The 16,964-nt window shown below is 41.5% G+C and overlaps 1 protein-coding gene across 5 annotated transcripts in view; it reads right to left on the bottom strand.

Annotated features, from left to right (window-relative positions):
• The window catches only part of SEMA6A (semaphorin 6A), a 273,665-nt gene that overhangs the window by 37,261 nt on the left and 219,440 nt on the right, over positions 1-16,964 (bottom strand). The window lies entirely within an intron of this gene.

Here is a 16,964-nt window from a genome sequence, read left to right as displayed (position 1 = left end):
AGTTGCATGTTTTTAAGGAAGACTAGAGGATGAAGGCATATGTGCAGCTGTATTTTCCTGTGCTCCAGTTTTAATAAATCAATTCAATGGTATAGATCAGGGGTCTCCAAACTATGGCCCTCCAGGTGTTGAGGAACTGAAAGTCCCATGAGGTTTTGCAAGACTCCCAGAGGCATGATAGGACTTGTAGTACTTCAACAGCTGAAGGGCCATAGTTTGGAGAGCCATGGTATAAATGAACGTAGCCAAAATTAATCAAGGTAGGGCTTAAAACAAAAATTATGAAATGGAGAGGATAGGAGGTGCCCAGCTACAGTGAAGGAAATAAGTATTTGATCCCCTTCTGATTTTGAAGGTTTGCCCACTAACAAAGAAATGATCAGTCTAAAAATCAAATGGTAGGTGTATTGTAACACAGAGACAGAATAGCAACAAAAAAATTCAAAAGAAATGCATTTCTAACAAATTATGCACTGATTTGCATGTTCATGAGGGAAATAAGTATTTGATCCTCTGTCATTCAGCAGGATTTCTGGCTACCAGGTGTCTTTCATACAGGCAACAAGCTGAGATTAGAAGCAGTCTCTTAAAGGGAGTGCTGCTAATCTTATTGTGTTACCTGTATAAAAGACACCTGTCCACAGGAGCAATCAAACAATCAGATTCTAAACTCTCCACCATGGCAAAGTCCAAAGAGCTGGCCAAGGATGTCAGGGACAAGATTGTAGACCTACACAAGGCTGGACTGGGCTACAAAACTATCACCAAACAGCTTGGTGAGAAGGTGAAAACAGTTGGTGCAATCATTCGCAAATGGAAGAAAACACAAAGCAACTGTCAGTCTCCCTAGGTCTGGTGCACCATGCAAGATCTCAACTTGTGGAGTTTTAATGAATATGAGAACAGGGAGGAATCATCCCAGAACTACATGCGAGGATCTTGTCAATATTCTCCAGGCAGCTGGGACCACAGTCACCAAGAAAACAATTGGTAACGCACTACGCCGACAAGGATTGAAATCCTGCAGTGCCCGCAAGGTCCCTCTGTTCAAGAAAGCACATGTCCAGGCCCGTCTGAAGTTTGCCACTGAACATCTGAATGATGCAGAGGAGGACTGGTTGAAAGTGCAGATGAAACCAAAATCGAGCTTTTTGGCATCAACTCAACTCGCCGTGTTTGGAGGAGGAGGAATGCTGCCTATGACCCCAAGAACACTATCCCAACTGTCAAACATAGTGGTGGAAACATTCTGCTTTGGGGTTGTTTTTCTGCTAAGGGGACAGGACAACTGCACCGCATCAAAGGGTCGATGGACGGGGCAATGTACCGTCAAATCTTGGGTGAGAACCTTCTTCCCTCAGCCAGGGCACTGAAAATGGGTCATGTATGGGTGTTCCAGCATGACAATGACCCAAAACACATGGCCAAGGCAACAAAGGAGTGGCTCAAGAAGAAGCAAATTAAAGGTCCTGGAGTGGCCTAGCCAGTCTCCAAACCTTAATCTGATTGAAAATCTGTGGAGGGAGCTGAAATTCGAGTTGCCAAACATCAGCCACCAAACCTTAAAGACTTGGAGAGGATCTGCCAAGAAGAGTGGGCCAAAATCCCTCCTGAGATGTGTGCAAACCTGGTGGCCAACTACAGAGAATGTCTGACCTCTGTGATTGCCAACAAGGGATTTGCCGCCAAGTACTTAGTCATGTTTTGTGAAGGGGATCAAATACTTCTTTCCCTCATGAACATGCAAACCAGTGCATAATTTGTTAGACATGCATTTCTTTTGAATTTTTTGTTGCTATTCTGTCTCTCAGTGTTACAATACACCTACCATTCGATTTTTAGGCTGATCATTTCTTTGTGAGTGGGCAAACCTTCAAAATCAGCAGGGGATCAAATACTTATTTCCTTCACTGTATGCCAGCTTGCTCTTAAACAGAGGCATGTGTTTGTAATTGGCAGACTGGTAATATGATTATGCCAGTAATAACAATGCAGTATTTAAAAGAGAAGTTTGGGAATGAAAAAAATAAACTTACATACTCACCTAGGTTGATGCTGCAATGGTCCACTATCACCACAGAGAATCAAGCGATCAAACACCGCTGATCGCTCGGTTTTCAGTGAGCAGAGAACTGGTGACCATCAGTCACAGACACTCTGCTTTACCCCTCCAGCACTCACTGGAGCACCAGGTTGTGCAGGTGGTGGAAGCAGTTGGCTCAAGCTGTCAGGGGCTCATTGAGAGGCTGAGCCAGTTGCCAGTCAGGAATCTGGGTAGATCCTGCCTATAAAGTCGGAGTCTCTGCAGTGCTTGAACTGGCTCAGTGACATCAGTCGACAGCAGCCTTTAGTCCGCTCTTTGCAGAATATGGGTCACAGAAGTACACAACTAAGTGCACCCTGTGACCTACAGGAGAAATAGGGCCAAAAGAGCTGCACAAAAAAAAAACAGAAGGTAGGATTTTTGATGGTGATAGTTTTCATACAGGGCTAGGAAAATTGCGTTTTTTTTTGCTTTGTATAATACATTTATAAAACATGTACCACTGGTCTGGTTCTGTATAGGACTCAATGTAAAGTACGATATTTAACTACTAAGCAAAATCTTATGCAAACATTTCACAGGGGGATTAAGCTTGATCCAATATGCAGCTGTGGAAGACTTGTTTTTTTTTTATAAGCCTTAATTAGTGATGCATTAGTCATGTATGATGCTGATTGTTCATCCAGATCATGTACTGTATGGAGGCTCTGTTTTCAGCCATTGCTAACCTCGCTGAGCACTTTCTAAGCAGGACATGACATCTAAGGCATACAAATAAAGCTTTGCTCTGAGCGAAAATGTGAATGCTAGTTGAAACACTAATCATGTAGACTGCAAAAGAAATAAAGTGCAGTGTCTGAATTCTTTAAGAGCAAAAAAAAAAAAAAAAAAAAAGCCATAGCTGTTCTTACAAACTTGTTACAGCTCTGTCTTGCTGTCAGAAATATGTTCTATTGATTAAGGCCCAGCTATACATCATTGTTGTGTCAGTAACTATTTTGCACATCACATATATGGTGAAGAAGTGAAGCTGAATGAACTCCGCTTCATATATTAGAGTAGACATACAAACGTGGTTATTATTATGGGTGATTTGTTATGCAACAATGCAGATAAAGCAGCCAACACCGAATTCCATCAGCAAGTTATTCAAGAAATACAGCTAAACATGGTTTTTCTGTTCTGTGACAGCGTCTAAGCATTCATTGTGTGTTTAGAATACATTGAAGTGAACCCAATTTCTTAACCATCAAGCAAATGAATACACAGTATAGTTTTAGATGCTATTGTACACCCAGACCTGGCATCATTGTGCACTGTGACCCTCTTAGGGGCTCTCCTGGGAAGGAGTTCGGAAACGCCCAGTTATACCATCAACACAGTTCAATGCATAATATGAACACTTTGCGCAGCACATACGTCTCTTGAATACTTTTGTTTACCATGCTTATCCCACAGCTGCATACTCAACTATATATTCTGTTTGGTTTATTGCACATGCGTTAAGGTGGACTAAGATCTAGAATATGCATCACTATTTTATTGACCAGGTCCACCTTATGAAGCACCACCTAATATAATGAAATATAAATAAAGCCATAGTCATTAGGATTTGTGTTCTTTTTGAGCCAAAGTCAATCTATAGCCCAAATCTTTGAGTTTTGGATAGAATAGAAAAGAATTTGAATCCCAGTATCTAGGTGAGGAATGGAGACACTCGTTCTGGTGACAACAGTCTGAGAGGAGTTTCCCTCACATTGCTGACTTTTTCACTTCTTGTTGTGTCTCAAGTACAGGAAGTGAAGAGACATCTCCGCAATGGCACACAGACACAAAAAAGCATTGACAGACATTTCGAACAAATTAGGCTATACATACACTTCAAAGTGATATTAACCGTTTCAATACCGGGCAATTTTACACCTTCCTGCCCAGGCCATTTTTCAGGTTTCAGCGCTCTCTCACTTTGAATGACAATTGCGCGGTCATACAACATTGTACCCAAACTAAAATTTTATCATTTTCTTCACACAACTACAGCTTTCTTTTGGTGGTATTTAATCACCGCTGGGGTTTTTATTTTTTGCTAAATTAACAAAAAAAGACCAAAAATTTTGAAAAAAAAACACATTTTTCTTTGTTTCTGTTATAAAAGTTTACAAATAAATAATTGTTCTTCATAAATTTAGGCCGATATGTATTCTGCTACATGTCTTTGGTGAAAATAACCCAAATTAGGATGTATTTTTTAGTTTGTAGGAAAGTTATAGAGTTCACAAACTATGGTATAGATCTGAATATTGATCAATCCTGAAGTACTGACGGCCAATCTAATTTCTTGAGGTCCAAGAATGTCAGAATAGTACAGATATCCCCAAATGACCCCTTTTTGCAGAGTAGACAGTCCGACGTACTTCATAAGAGGCATGGCGAGTTTTTTGAACGTGTATTTTTTTGTCATAATTTTTCGGAAAATGAAAAAATTAAAAAAATTATTTTCACTATTTTTTTTTTACATACTGTCACCAGTGCAGTACAGCGTCATCATATAACTGGCATGGTGGTGAACAGGGACACTGACTTGTGACAGTATGAAAAAAAAAATATATATATTTTTTTAATTTTTTTATTATATTTAATTTTTTATTACATTTTTTTTATATTTTAAGATTTTTTTTTCATATTTTACTATGACCAAAGTAGTACAATGTTACCATAGTAACATTGTACTACTTTGGGGAAGTGATCAGTATTTTCTTTTTTTACACAATTTGCTTATAGCAAAGAATTACTTTGCTATAAGCAAGCATTTACCTGAATGAAATCGATTCATTCAGTTTTTTTTTTTTTTTTGTGCTTAGCTGTGATTTGGTCACAGCTAATCATATGACATGTGCATGTGATTAGCTGTGACCATTCACAGCTAGGCACTAGTATACAATGGATGGCATCATGAATGAAGCCATCCATTGTATACAACTGTCATGTGACCTGCTGTGATTAGTCACAGCAGGTCACATGGTACCAGCAACGGGAGCCGGTACTCGGATCTGTCATCGGCCGTGTCCGAGGTACATGGCCGGTGACAGATCGCACTGCTGCGCCGCTCTGCATTAGCGCAAACGGCGCATGTGCGGGAGCACGCCAAATGGCGTGCACCCGGAATGCAGGGACACATTTGAAGCCGCCAAACGGCCATTGGCCGGGCGGCTAATGGTTAAAGGCAGATTTAAAAAAAAACAAAAAACAAAACACCATGTCATGCTTACCTGCTCTGTGTAGTGGTTTTGTACAGAGCAGCCCAGATCCCCCTCTTCTCGGGTCCCCTGCCAGCGCTCCTGGTCCTTCCTTTTGCTGAGTGCAGCTTGCTATGGGGGCATCCAAGCAGGCTCGCCCGAAGCCACTGCTCTGTGTCCATTCACACATGGAGCATAGCTTGGCCCCGCCCCCGCTCTCTCCTCATCTCACTGGCTATTATTGGCCAATGGCTCTTGTTGCTGTCTCAGCCAATGAGGAGTCCCCAGAGAGTCTCTGCTCTCGTGCTCATCACTGGATCGAGATGGGGCCTGAGTAAGAATTGGGGGGGGCTGCTGCACACAGATGTTTTTTATTTTCATGCATAGAATGCAAGGTAAAAAACACCTTGAGCCTTTACAACCACTTTAATCCGAACGGTGATTAGTCTGCATAGAACTTAGGGTTTCTTTCTACATAGACTGGGTAAAAAAATTTGTTATGCTTCCCTAAGGCTTATTCAAACTACAGATCATTACAGCATTAGGACACACTATTTGTATTGTGATATGTTGCAATGTATTCTTAATTAGACCCCAAACACTATTTCAAAACCCCAACGCACACGTTCCTGCATCAAAGAGTGGCTATACAAGTAGGTAGGTGTTGTACAGTGACCATCGGCTGGAACCGAGAAACATCACAGGGGAGAAATGTCAGCAGCACATCAAAGTACTCCAATATGGGTCCAAAGCTTTAATAAGCAATCACATAGTTACAGCTAGAGCAACGTTTCAGAGTCTCATAGGACCCCTTTATCAGGCATGTGATAATTACACCCCAACACACATACAGAGTGCACTATTGTGTACCACATCACACAGAGGTAGTGCTGCATGTGTTGTATTGTAACAAATAGAACAGGTTATATTTTCATAGGCTTATGTGTGGTGGCCACCCATTCAAATTGACATCCCATTAAAAATGAATTCGCAAACGTGTGAAATGGCCCCTTTTAAAATGACTGGGGAGCCTAAGGTAACACATCTCAAGCATCAAAATGACAGCGGTTACATGTCTGGGTTTTACATGACACATGGTGTGAATGAGCCTAAATGTCTTCTGTGGCTTTCAAAATTGCAACTAATGTCTGTTGGCACTTTCTATACAATAAGCTAGCTAAATCACTATAGAATGGTAATAATAGAATTAAGGCTATGCATGTTACAACTGTTTGGGTCATACATACATACATACATATATATATATATATATATATATATATATATATATATATATAAATAAATATATATAAAAATAATAAAATTTGGACCACATATAAAAATAAATGGTCCACTCCCTGTTGGCAGTAAAAATATCTGGAATGAAACAACACTGGCAGCAGATGTCCATAAATCATGCAATGCACATAGGAATGAAACCCTACTACTTCAGAGAGTTCATTGCTAAACCAAAGCAGCGTACTGTAAAATTTCACTATGGTATGTTAATGGTCTGAGGTTAAGTAGATATAAACTAGAGAGTTACCTAGACTTCTCAATACTTAGTGTTAAATGTAGGCTCTTAATAAAAAGAGACTACATGTATACCTTAGTAATGTACTGAAAGCCAAGACACCCAGCTAAAAATGTGCTGAGTTGGCTTGTGCAAATGACCATTGTGTGTGCCCCACAGGCCTGTTCTACAGATGACAGCTCAGCTCTAGAACATTGGACACACACATGGCATTGTGGTGTGAGATTTCATGTGGGGACAGGAGAACTACTATAGTAATATTAGGATTCCAAGTCAGAGTGTATCATTTTCATGATGTGAATACTGAATAACCCAACAGTTCAGCTAAAGAATGTAGAAAAGAGGTCAACTCCCTCTTAGAAGCATTAATCATTAACAACAGGGGACATCTACTTGGCGCTAACACAATGTTCTTATTACATACAGCCAAACTTCCCTAACACTATAGATTGCTAATTTAGTACTAAAAAAAAAAAAAAAGAGAAATTTATAGTGAAAGTTCTTACACAAAAGAACATTGTGTAATAACTCAAACTTTTGATTAGATTGGTTTGTACTTTACCAGAGGGGGCTTGGACAGCATCAAAATGGTCTACATCTTATCCATTTCAGAATATTGTCTGTAGTAAGGGATGGTTCATGCCAGAGTGTGCACATTACGGTGTGATTCCCGTCTGTTCTCGTGAAGTTCCCTTTGACAGCTCATTCATTTGACTAGTCTGAAAAATGCACTGGAACACAAAAAAAAAAAGTAGTGCAAGCACTACTTTTTCAAAACACACTGCACCAAACTGCATGGTGCTGCAGTACCATTCGATGTAGTGGCTTCAAATGCACCATGTTTGCGAGATACATTAAAATTTAATTGGCACCCGCATTCGACTTGCAAGAGTAGTGTGTTCACGTGCAGTATGGGAAACAAGCACAGATGACACCTTGTCACTGCGTTTTGGTGTGAACTGGTCCTTAAAGTGGAACTATGAACGCACCCAATCTTCACCAAGTCAACACTCTGTTATTGGCTATTTGCAATCAACAAGTTACACTGGTCATTAACGCTGAACTTGGAATTAACCCTCACCACCTTTTGCCCTTCAACTAAAAGTTGACCTTTTACTTACCTGAATCTGTAGTCATGTGATATGCAAGGTCCCAAGTCTATTCTTCATTAAAGAGGAGGAAGGTCCCTCCTTGGATGTCAATGTTGCTGCCTTGGTGACATGGAAACTTCCTAGTTTCTGTCCAGTGATGGTGTAATGCAAAGCTCCAGAAGAATGCACAGGAGTGGTGACTACATAAAGAGACAGCTGGTTGTTGTGGGCACAGACTGCAGCCCTAAATCATGTCACTCCCAGAAGTAGCCCTGGCTAGGCACATGGATGATGGAGTTAGGTAAGGAATTAGAATTAAAAAAAAAAAATAAAAGAATCTACAGAGTTATTTTTTAAGCTGTGAAAAGGGGCTGGGAAGGAAAGATATTTGCCTAGAGAAGGGCTTAAAAAAAACAAATCCATAATGGCCATCTGTAAACTCCAGTCCAAATTAATAGAATAGTGCAGATTTTCCTTTTCAAAGATTTTCTTGATTTATTTTTTTATTATTTTGTTCTCTTCCTGTCAGAGCAGAAGTATAAGTCCTCATGCACACTGGATGAATTTACAGCTGCCTTTTTTTGGCTTTTGACGATTTTTTCTATAGCCAGTAAACTCCCCAGCATGTTATCCTATGTGTCCATGCACACACAGCCTTTTTTGGCTGGAAAAAGCCCCCAGAACTAGTGAGTTTCTAGGAGTTTTTTTATCTGTTATAACGATCTAATGCTGAAAAACACTGTAAAATGTAAACCAGTGTTTTTGGACTTTTCCAGTAAAAAAGAAACGATGCTAAAAAAAAGCCACTAAACGCTAATGCAAACAATGCTAAAAAAAACGCTGAAAAACTCAAATTTTTAATGCGACTTTACACAGCTCAAGTTACCAGCGTTATTAAAACACCCCGTGTGCATGGAGCCTAAAGCTGTAAGGCTATTACCTGCCTGAAGGTAACAGACACCTAAAAAAACTTAGGTACAATAATGCTGCTGTCAGGATCACATGAAAGAAAACTAAAAGCTTTGTTAACTGACAGTTTTACCCTCTTTCTTCTTATTGTGAGAGGTAACACCATACTATAATAACTGAAAGGTGGAGAACCAGATTGCTGCAACTGTTCATTCCTGACTAGTTCTCTTTCAAAGTGAGGTCACTTGTCTATGGTTAACTTGTTCTCATCAACACAAGAATGTTACTAAGAAAGCAAAAAAGCTATTTCTGCTAGTGATGCAAATTACATTTCAAGCACTAGCATGAAACATTGCTAACAAGGCAGGTAGTACCAAGATTAAAGAATATGTCCAGTCAAAGCAATGATTTTCATTTCTGACAGAGTATGGAAGGCTTAGGACCCCTGACAAGTTTTTACTGATATCCAGGGCGCTGTTGAAGAAATTCTCCCTCATTCCTTGTGCCGCTGATATTTTATCAGGCAGAGAGGAACTCTGAAACCGCAACACAGGCAGAGACAGAAATGCTTTTTTTTTGGTAGATTAGCAGATGGCTACAACTCTCTCAGATTTTAGTCGCATTTTAGGCTCCTGCGGCAGAATTTTCCCTCGTTTCCTAACTGGTGAAACAATTGACAACAGATCTGGAAGTGAAAGTAAATCTCTCCAACAGAGCCCTTGACAGCATTCAAAACCCAAGAAGTGGATTATCCAAAACTGCACAGAATAGTAAAATAAAAAAAGAGCCTTGGTATTAATAAAGTGGTTTTAAAAAAGAAAAATGAACAAAGAATATCCTTCTACAGTGTTTACTTGCCTCTACCCAAAGCACCTACAGGGAGTTCTGTCTCTTTTCTCATTTCTCGGCTTTCTGTGTGAGTGAACACTGACAGTCTATGTCCACATTAACCCCTTCATGGCTAAGGGTAAAACAAATCTAAATGCCTAAGCACAATTCTGCAACGTTGACCTGTGTTAATAAAACAGTCCATATCATCACAACTACTTTGTACATCCAGGTGGATTATACTTAATTTTTTTCAGGACAAATTGGGCTTTCATTTGGTGGTAAATAGTAATGGATATCTCCTGATTTATTTTATGATCAAAGGAAAACTGGCCCAAAATAGCTAAATAAAACAAAATGATTTTTTTTTTTACTGTGTGTTTCTTGTTACTACCATAACCTACCACCAAAGAACAACCCAAAATAAATTCTCCAGCTCTTGACAATCGCAGTGATATCATATATGTGTATGTTATTTGTTGTTTGTACCCGTAGTACAGCCCAGAAACAATAGCGCGCATTTTGTTTTTGTCTTTTTTTTACCTAAAATACACTGACACTGACACTAACTGATACCAAATTTTTTTTTAATCCTGACCTTTGACCATGACCTTTTGATCTTGACCTTTGACCCAAACACTAACCCTGGCACTGAACTAGATCAAACCTTGATGTAGGTATTTATTTTATTTTTTAATATTTATCTTTTTTTTTTTTTTTTCTTTTACAAACTTTTTTTTTCTCTCTATGCCAGGAGTTAGAGAGATACAATGTACCTCTCTTCTCCATTCAAAGAGAGAGAGAAAAAAAAAAAAAACAAGGGGGCCGGGCTGTACAGTGACTGATCACTGTGATAGCCAATCAGAGGCTATCACAGCGATCATGTGACCCAGAATTGGAAGTCCCAAAACCCGATCGTTCGAATGGGACCCGGCGCTCTCAGTGACACTGCGGTCTTTGTGCTGGGAGCGCGCCGAGTGGCGCACTCCCAGCACAAAGACAGGTATGCAAATAAGCAGCCCCACGGAAAAAAGCCCAGTTATGTGAGGCTGCATATTTGTGTGAAGTCGGCAGGAAAGGGTTAAACATTCTTGGGAGACATCCTGCCCCTCCTCCAGATAATTGGTAGCCTCAGCTGTGCATGTTTCTCTGAGACTGTGTAGAGGAGTGTGTGTCCTTTACTTCCACTCAGGAGTCAGTTTACACTCAGCTCCCTGCTCTATGCTATGCAGTGTATGACATTACATCCCTACCTCCTGAAGCTCACAAATGCTGTGCAAACTGTGCACATTGAAGAGCTTTAGAGGAGAGAGCAGATAAACAGGTACAACTTATGTAGTAGGATTGGTTTCATCTTTGTGTATAACTTGAGGCCAGTCACTTCACTAGGTAAGCATTTAAAGCATATCGTATAGACAACCACTTTAACTTTTCAGCTTTGGTTTAGTAAAGTAATAAGGAATCAAAAGGACCTCTTTCAGTCAACTGAGAAAGGGGTAGCAACTCTACACAAGAAGCACCATTTGTTTGGAATTCCCTCCAGAAGAACATGTCCAATGCTAAAGGGTGACACAGACTGGTATCAGCACAGCATATCAGCTTCTTACTACAGAGGTACCTGCCCATTGTTTAGCCAGATATAGTATGGCAAGTGGGTAAAGATTTCATTAAAATAAAATGTTAAGAGACCAGAAAAAAAAACCTAGCAGATCAAAACTGGAAATATTTGTGCATATCTGACAGCCCAGTCTGCCGTGAAACGAAAACCCAAGCAAATGATTTATTAATTTCTTTAGTAATTGCAATAGTTGGACCAGAAAAAAAGATTAATTTTACTTTCTGGCTTTTGCAAACATAAGCACCTATGAAGGACTGCATTAACAGTTTGCAATGTTTATGGAATGCATCAGCAGGTACATATAACCTAGCATTGGAGCTTACTATTGAGTTAAAGTGTTACTAAACCCACAAAGGTAAAATCATTCTGTATATGCAGTGAAGCATGCTTATACTCACTGTGGAACCTAAGGGGTTAATCCTCCACATTGTGTAAAAAGGATGTTTGATCCTGACTTCTCTAATCCTCTCCCTCTTATTTGTTGATAAGACATGTCATGTGGCGTCGCTCTGCACATGCCCAGTTTGGTGTGTATTGCTAGAGGTGTTTTTTTTTTCCTTTAGAGAGAGCATGTGATCAGCACAGGGCCAATCAGCACTGTCCAGACAGAGGTCAGAGGTTCTGTATCCTCCTAGAGCAAAATGAAAACTCCTCCCACAAATTTTAAGCAGTGTTTTGTGCTTCCATGTTGTGTGTATTGTGGGAGACCAGATATAGTGAATGCAGGGTACTAGATTTTGTAACACTTTAAATTCCAAGTGTCAATTAACAATTAGGTCATGAACAACCATTTATGACCAATATTTGTAACATCAGCTGCAGAGGTTCGTAATTAAGAGGGAAGTCCAGGCAGATTGATGAATTTCCTTAACTAAAGATCATGTTATCACTCTCAAACTTAAAAATCTATTAAGTACTTAAGTTTGACCCATGTATTTACCTGTTGGTCCTGCCAGTGCTGGTGTTGTGCCCTCCTTTCCTCTGTGGAATGGTGTGTGTGATAATGTTGCCAAATGTTCAGTTGTGTTGTCAGCCCTCTAATCTGCACCATCTCATGTATCCCCTCTACCATTGCTATACAGTAATTCCATCACATTTCTAGATCCCTGACCACAAAGGCGTTGTCAGCCGACAGATGTGCTTACATGCTTAGGCAGGCCATAGACAGGCTGTTTATTGGCCGAATTTACGGCAAATAAATGAAAAATCGGTTGGCCCAGTTGCCGATGCTGCCACCAAAACAGCCATTTTTTGCGGATTTTCCAGCATGACCGATAAAAATAAATGAGGAGATCCGCGAAAAACGGCCGACGGGCTGGCCCCACTAACGGCGTGAATATCAGCTGATTTTTCGTGCGGACGACCAGTCTACGGCCTGCATTAGATCTTACAGCACCGCCCTTGTGTGAGATCCATTTTAGCACTTGGGAGCATCAGTAGAGCTCAAACACTGCCCTAACAGGGAGAAGTCCTGACCAGGTATTAGCGATCTCTTGACAAACAAATTATTTACAAAGTTTATTTAAAAAATCATGCACCATTGAATAGGGCTGTGTTGGTGTAAATGCCTTATTCTCTAAAGCGACACTAAATTATGTTTTTTTTTTTTTTTTTAATTCAAGTAAGTATTCCTAAAAGTATAACAAAAGGCAGAATGTGTTTTAGTTTTGGCTAGAGTAGAGAGGGATTAGAACACCTGTCAAGTTTTATTGCTGTCTGTTTCCCCATCAGGGAGAATTCACCCTCTCTCTGGTTGTTCTGTTTACCAGTATCATTGAAAATTAACGTAAAAGTAAATACCAAATGTTGAGTTGTCCCCAGAAAAGAAATAGAGGGGAATCCTTCCAATGGGGACACTAGTTCTGGTGACCTGGGGGTCCCCAAAGAATTCCCCTAATTTGCAGGGATTTTCTCACTTCCAGTTTTACTATAGGACAGGAAGTGAAGGGAAATCTCCGCAATTGGATACAGATAGCAAAAAAGAAAAAAAAAAAATCTGACGGGTCATAACCATCCCTTACTCTATCCAAAATGAAAGAATAGGTTTTGCCTATAGTTCTACCTTAACTCAAAAAACTACCTTCCACTGCTTTCCTCCAAAATCTTTTTTTTTTTTTTTTTGTTACTGTGATCAGACCTCCTGTTAGAGCAGCGGTTCTCAACCTGTGGGTCGTGACCCCTTTGGGGGTCGAACAACCATTTCACAGGGGTCGCCTAAGACCATCGGAAAACATATTTCCGATGGTCTTAGGAACCGAGACACTGCTCCTCTGTCTCAGGCGATGTGTGGGCGGGATGACATGCTGCCCGTCACCTGGCCACACCTCCAGGATCACTCAACAGCTCTGCCTCCTTTCCGCTGATTGGCCACCGGAACTGTAGCTCAGGAGAGGCACACAGGCGGCCAATCACCGGCGAGGAGGTGGCGCTTGGAGAGGAGGAGCCGAGCGGCAGCGCACTTAGATCAAAGAAGATCGGGCGGGGGAGCTGCCGGAGCGAGTGAAGAGGAGAGTGGCCAGAGAAGGAAGAGAGCTGACAGGTAAGTGCAAATTTTGCTGCTGCAGCCAGGTATGCTGGCTGTAGATGGGAGAGGGAGAGAGCGAGCCCAGGCTGGAGCAGGGGTCAGCAAGGTAAGTATCATTGGTGTCATTGGGAGGAATAGTGCCCCATCATTGGTGTCACTAATACCAACGATGAGGCACTATTCCTCCCCCCACTGACACCAACGATGACGCACTATTCCCCCCCCCACCAACGATGGTGCACTATTCCTCCCCCCACTGACACCAACGATGGGACACTATTCCTCCCCCCACCGACACCAACGATGGGACACTATTCCTCCCCCCACCGACACCAACGATGGTGCACTATTCCTCCCCCCACCGACACCAACGATGGTGCACTATTCCTCCCCCCACCGACCCCATCGATGAGGCACTATTCTCCCCCCCACTGACACCAATGATGGGGCACTATTCCCCCCCCTGACCCCAATGATGGGGCACTATTCCTCCCCCCACTGAAACCAATGATGGGGCACTATTCCTCTCAGTGATACCAATGAAGGGGCACTATTCCTCCCACTGACATCAATGATGGGACACTATTCCTCCCCATTGATATCAATGATGGGGCACTATTCCTCCCACTGAAACCAACAATGGGGCACTATTCCCCCCTCCACCACACTGATACCAACGAAGGGGCACTATTCCTCCCACTGACACCAACGATGGGGCACTATTCCTCCCCCCACTGACACCAACGATGGGACACTATTCCTCCCCCCACTGACACCAACGATGGGACACTATTCCTCCCCCCACTGACACCAACGATGGGACACTATTTCCCCCCCCCCCACTGACACCAACGATGGGACACTATTTCCCCCCCCACTGACACCAATGATGGGGCACTATTCCCCCCCTGACCCCAATGATGGGGCACTTTTCCCCCCCCCCCCTGACCCCAATGATGGGGCACTATCCCTCCCCCCACTGACACCAATGATGGGGCACTATTCCTCTCACTGATACCAATGAAGGGGCACTATTCCTCCCACTGATACCAATGAAGGGGCACTATTCCTCCCACTGATACCAATGAAGGTACACTATTCCTCCCACTGACACCAACGATGGGACACTATTCCTCCCCACTGATATCAATGATGGGGCACTATTCCTCCCACTGAAACCAACGATGGGGCACTATTCCCCCCTCCACCACACTGACATCAATGATGGGGCACTATTCCTCCCACACTGACACCAATGATGGGGCACTATTCCTCCCACTGATACCAATGAAGGGGCACTATTCCTCCCACTGATACCAATGAAGGGGCACTATTCCTCCCACTGACACCAATGATGGGACACTATTCCTCCCCACTGATATCAATGACGGGGCACTATTCCTCCCACTGAAACCAACGATGGGGCACTATTCCCCCCTCCACCACACTGACATCAATGATGGGGCACTATTCCTCCCACAGACACCAATGATGGGGCACTATTCCTCCCACTGATACCAATGATGGAGCACTATTCCTCCCACTGATACCAATGATGGGACACTATTCATCCCACTGACATCAGTGATGTGGCACTACTCCTTCCACTGACAACAATGATGGGGCGCTATTCCTCCCACTGATACCAACAATGTGGCACTAGTCCTCCCACTGCAAAATTATAGTTATGAAGTAGCAACGAAAATAATTTTATGGTTGGGGGTCACCACAACATGAGGAACTGTATTAAAGGGTTGCGGCATTAGGAAGGTTGAGAACCACTGCTCTAGGGTGCTTTAAAAAAATATATGTTTGGGTGTTAAGAAATATTCTACCAAAAAACACAGATTTTTTTCATTAAACACACACAAAAAAGTGTCAGAAAAGTCTTGGTCTCCAAGTGACTAGATTACAGGGTCATTAGGTAGTGGATGTGTATGGAATATTTTTGGAGAATAAGGATATCCTTTACCCAAGTTCACACCTAAGCGTTTTCCAGAAATGCAGTACAGTCCAGTTAACATGATTTCTTACAGGACATGTTCACAACTGAGTGTTTTTACCAGGTGCGTTTTTTCAGAGTTCAGGGACTTTTTTGAACGCAAAAAGCTGCATTTTTTTGGTTCTATAGACCTCAATGGAAACGCTGCAGAAAAGTATGTATTGCATTCTTGCTGCATTTTTGATGGGTTTTAAAATAGGTCTAGCAACAAGAATTAAAGAAAAAAACCCCCGCAAAAACACATCGCAAACGTGGAAAAATGCGTAAAAAACGCAGGTGCAAAACGCAATGCAGAAACGGCTCAAACGCAACCTGCATGTGTGAACTTAACCTTAGAGAGCTTAGTGTCACTTTAAATGTCCCTCTTCCTCATACAAAAGGGAACAATGATTGGTATACACGCATAAAAAAAGTAGGTCAAGTATTCACGGAAATGGACACTAGATTTGCAAAAAAAATTATCAGCAATGGCAAGAGCAACTACCCTAAACTGCAATCAACTATTCAAAATCAGAACCACTCAGGAGACAGCGATGCATGTTGGCAAATGTCAAGAGTGTGTCAAGCAATGCCCTGAGAAGTACAGGCAGCACGTGCCCATGGAAATGGACTCTTTATACCACTACTTCTAATATTTAAACTATACAATTAGGCCAGTAAAACACATTTATATACGGTTTCTGCTCAAGCATAGTTTTTTTTTCTCTTCAGGTAAAATATCTGCTTAAATAACATCAACGTTTACACAGTAATTATTATATAGTCTAAATTATTCTTAAAATAGAAATTGCATCTAGAACATTTCCATTACAAAGGACAAATTAAAGTATTAGTTTCTAGTGCACACAAGGAACGGAATTTTTTTCACATTTGCCATAGAAACAACGCTCATGTTGGCACACGGTTTCCTATCGAGATTCCACAATCCAAACACTATTTCATTTTTTAGAATCAGCCCATTAGTACCATTCACTCAACAGCTCAAGACTTACTGCTTCAACCTGCTTCCCTAATGACTGGGCACAGAATGCTAAACACAAGACCAATTGGAATCAATTGAAAAAAAGAATGTAAGAAGCTGTCCGTCCTTCAGTGCTTAGACAGTAATGTAGAACAGATGGCACTATATAAAACCTAAACATTGGCAAATGGACGTGGAATGCCATAAATTAAAGACA

This window comes from Staurois parvus, unplaced genomic scaffold, assembly GCF_062004578.1.
Source record: "Staurois parvus isolate SC_StPar_1 unplaced genomic scaffold, SC_StPar_1.0 ptg000358l, whole genome shotgun sequence".
In the NCBI taxonomy this organism is placed as follows: Eukaryota; Metazoa; Chordata; class Amphibia; order Anura; family Ranidae; genus Staurois; species Staurois parvus.
The sequence above is the reverse complement of the archived record's forward strand: the minus strand, read 5'-3'. Positions and strand labels throughout refer to the sequence as shown.